Genomic DNA, 4,776 nt, shown 5'->3' on the forward strand with positions numbered 1-4,776 from the left:
CATCTCCGTCCCAACCCTCACCTATGGTCATGAGCTCTGGGTAGTGACTGAAAGAATGAGGTCACAGATACAAGCAGCTGCAATGAGTTTCCTCTGTAGGGTGTCTGGGCTCAGCCTTGGAGATAGGGGGAGGAGTCAGACATCTAGAGGGAGCTCGGAGTAGAGCCGCTGCTCCTTCATGTCGAAAGGGGTCAGTTGAGGGGGTTCAGATGTCTGATCAGGATCCTCCTGGGCGCCTCCTGTTGGAGATGTTTCGGGCACGTGTGGTAGGAGTTCCCGGGGCAGACCCAGAACACACTGGAGGGATTATATATCTCATCTGGCCTGGGAACGCCTCAGGGTCCTCCAGGAGGAGCTGGGAAGTGTTGCTGGGGAGAGGGACGTCTGGGGTGCTTTGCGGAAGTGTTGCTGGGGAGAGGGACGTCTGGGGTGCTTTGCTTGGCCTGCTGTTCCCGTGACCGGACTTCGGATAAGCAGTTGAAAATGGATGGATGGACCTTTCCTCCTTTACATCAACTTGTCTTATTTCATGTCGCCCGCTGAGTTAATTCTCTCCCACCAAATTTCATTGAACACATTTAATTGAATTAAAAAAATATTGAAGTCCAAGATCTATTGAATACATTAAATGGGTCAAACAGAAATGTTAGAGCTTAAAAAGATGAACATATTTAGCTGAGGTTAAAGAATATGCTAATCAGGATTAGTTAGGGTTAGGTTTGGCTTAGTCAACTGTTAAACAGGAAGTAAAACTGACTGGAGGGGGCTTTAAACATGTTTATTATTAATTAAAAATGTCACATTAAAACAAGAAAGTGAGCAAATATTAGTTTGTCATGGTGGCAGCAATATGTTGCTGTAGAAGATGTAGCTGTAGCCTACCTTTTAAGAAGAAGAAGAAGAAAATAAACTTTATCAAACCCAGAGGGGAAGTTCTGTTTTTTTTCCGCTCTGTTACACACACAGGCCCTAAATACACACATGCACAAACAGGACTTGTACATGCATTAAATGGGGAGCTGTCAGAGGCAGGGGGCTGCCTTGGACAGGAGCATCAAGCAGGTGAGGTTCAGTGACTTACTCAAGAGCACCTCAGCAGCACCAAGGAGGCAAACTGGCACCTCTCCAGCTGCCAGTCCAAGCCTATAATTCCAGCTCTGAGCAGCTCTAAAAGTGACAGATCCCAGATGTGGATTAAGATGTTTCTCGCACATGAGAAATGTCTCTTTTAATGAGAATAAAACGATCTGACTGTCATGGACGCGGCGTGTCTCCTTCATGTTGCCACAACCTGAGCATATTAAATCAATGGGATTATACAAAGTGAGATTAGAACTCCGCTGTGAGTAAAGTGGATATGGGATGAAGCTGCTGAAGTGGTGGGTTTAACTGCAGATTACTGTTGCGGCCCTGTGGCAGCAAAGTGGATTATTTCAGTGTGAAATGAAACCATGAAGCAGCAACATGAACCAGAGAGAGATCATTTACAGGTAATCAAGACGATGGAATCAGAGTTTGGAAGAATGAATATAATAAAGAAGGCAGAAAGGTGTATGGTGTTGTCTTGCCTGAATCAAAAACTGTTCAAAATTCAGCTGCCAGAGACGTGATGACATCACTCCAGTTTCAGCCTATTTACTGGCTCCCAGTATGTTTTAGAATTGATGTTAAGATTTCACTGATTACTTTTAAGGCTCTTCATGGTCTCTGTAACAGATATATCTCCGACCTCTTTGTACCGTGGACGCCAGGACGTACTTTGAGGTCCTCGGGCAGCAGAGGTCTTTTGTCTGTTCCAGAGGTCAGGGCCCCGAGGCTCTGGAACAATCTGCCCGAGGAAATCAGAAATCAGGTCAGTCGAGTCAGTGATCGCTTTTAAATCTCTTCTTAAAACATATTTTATCAGAGAGCCTTTCCTGATTTTACTTGAGTTTTAAGTTTATTTAAACTGTCTTTATTTCCTCAGTTTTTATAAACCAAAGTGTTTTATCAGCTCTTTTAAAGTTGTTGTTTTCACGTCTTGTCTCTTTTAATTATTGACACATAAAGCACTTTATAAATAAAGATTATTATATTATCTTCACTGACACATTCAAATTACAATTTTGCATGAATGACTCATAGAAAATGATCATGCCGTTAATCCCATGAGTTTTAAATACAAACATTTTAATATGATGTGTTGCACGTTTGCCAACTTAAACAAACCACATCTGAAAATTTGAAAGTCTTAAAATAGATCTTGAACTGTATATATGCAGAAGTAATAGAGGAAACTGGGCCAGCTGTCACACTGAGAAGTTGTTTCAGTGACTCTTTGATTAAGTATAAATAAAAGTAAACTGCTGTGCTGCTGCAACAAGCAAACACACACTGCTGTCTGTTACTCTGGGCATATTCAACTTGCTGACTTGTGTAAACTCAGGACTGGTTAATGTTTCCATCATTGTAACATCACACCAATAACAACACAAAGATTGTTGCAAGGCTGCAATAATGAACAACATAAACATATTAGCTGAATCTGATCAATCAACAAACTTAAGATGTAATAAAAATGTACAAGTACAGGTACTTACACATCCGACTGTCTTCAGTTAAATAAACAGGTCTGCTTCTTAACACAGGGAACAGCTGACTCCACCCTACAGTTTACCAGAAATCTGATCCAGTGTTTGCTTCAGGAGCTTCTTCTTCTCCGTCAGGTGGGCCTCCAAGTTTTTAGCTTCTGTCAAAATGCAGTCCAGCTCCTTCATCTTGGTGGCATCATCTGCTGCTCTCTCACTGCACCAAGACATAAATACTGACATTAAAGAAGTGTGACTGTGACAATATGAGTGAAGAAGCAAATGTGTGTTGACCGATTTAAATTGTGTGATCAACAGTATGTTGACATCTCTCAGCAGCATTAATCAACATGACGAAACCATGTGAAAGAACTGTATATATACATGATTGTTAGCATGTTAGCATACGTTGTTAGCATGAACAGGTGAGCTTTACTTTCTGATTATTAGTTTTAGTGAAATTCTGTAAGACAACAGAAGAAAAAATGAGCTGTTTGTGCATTCTGATTCTGAGACCTCCAATGTCTTAATAATGTCTACACGTGTACAGATATTTGTTCCCACTGTTTTGAAAAATAATTCTGTCCACACAACTTTCATTTTTTACAAAATCTCTCTATCCACTCTATAGAGCGAAAATGACTCCAAAGGGACTCCAATGTGTTTTTGTAAAGATGTGTGAAATGAGGTCTGTGGTTAATACATAAAGAGACTTTCACATTTTGTTTTACGACATAAAAATATGTCAGTAGAGTATTTACTGACATATTTTAATGTTATAAGTTTTTAGTTTGGCCCAATCACTAACATGAGCCCCTTTTACACTGCCAGATTTTCGGTGAATGTTGGGCCGTTTTGCCGGCCAGCTGCGAGCGTTTAGACACACAGAGCCAGATTGGCGAGTTGATCCGAGGTGCCCAATTTTCCGCCTCGTAGGGTAGACATATTGGAGGAACCCTTTTAGTTTAAACAGACCGAGGCGGCCTTCCACAACAGGAGGAGCTGTTGATGACTTGTGGGAGGAGCTGTTGATGACGCCGCACGTGCGAGCCACTGGTGGTGGATATACAGGAAACAGCTGATAGCAGGAATTAGCGAGCAGCTAGTAGCAAGAGGGAAACACAAACCTGACAGACACTGTAAAGATGAGCAACTGGGGAGACAAGGAATTGCGCGCCCTCCTTGTCCTCGCAAACGAAGAGGCCATTAACCGTCAGATGACGGGGACGGTGAAGAACGGGCCGACTTACGAGAGAATCGCCGAAGGACTGACCAGCCGCGGCTTCCCTCCCACGTCACTGTTTACGTCACACGCTGAGCTACACGTTTTGTTACTTGCTCACGCCCCCCATTGCCCCGAAAAAGGCACATTCTGTATAAACAAAAGTAGGTAGGCGGCATTTTGCTGCACTCCCCGATTTTGTTTTTATACTGCCAATGCTGAAAAAAGACTGATTGGGCTTTCCTGCAAATTTGCACAATTCCTATATCTAAAAAGGGCTATAGAGAGGGCTAGCTTTATGACCTATACTGCAGCCAGCCACCAGGGGGCGATATAGATGTTTCGGCTTCACTTTTGTCATCATCCATCTTTATTTATGGTCTGTGGTGTAGGTGAGAGGCCAAATCGAAGAAGAATATGACCCTTAAAAAATGTCTCTACGCATGTAGACAGGACCTAAGTTTCATGTGTATCCATCAAAAACATGTCCAGTAGTCGCCACACCTTTTTCTTGTTCAGGAGAAAAACTGATTTAGTAAACTTTAAAGGCGCTGTATGTAAGAATGTGGCCAAAACGGTTACTGCACTCAAATTCAAAATACTGCCGCGAGTCGTGTCTGCCCCCCCTCCCTTACAGATTCGAGGTTGCTGGACAGCGGCACGCTGGAGACTGATTTGTTTGCCCACGGGCAGCTGCCGCGGCAGGGCCGCGTTGCCGCATCCTTGATCTTTGTTTTTCCAGCGGACCGTTCGAGCAAGTCCAGCTTCTCTGCTGCTAACGCTGCTGCCGGGATACAGCTGAGGAGGAGCCGGCTGCTAATGCTATGTACCGGGACACTGCTAATACTGCTTGCCATGCTGCTGTAGCTCAGTCGTAACTGTTACTGATGCTGAGACTCTACTGACTGCGTGACTGGTAGACGGCGGTGGGTGGCACAACAGGCCAAAACACAAATTCAAAACATAAACATGATTTGCGGACCGTAA

This window comes from Epinephelus moara, chromosome 2, assembly GCF_006386435.1.
Source record: "Epinephelus moara isolate mb chromosome 2, YSFRI_EMoa_1.0, whole genome shotgun sequence".
NCBI lineage: Eukaryota > Metazoa > Chordata > Actinopteri > Perciformes > Serranidae > Epinephelus > Epinephelus moara.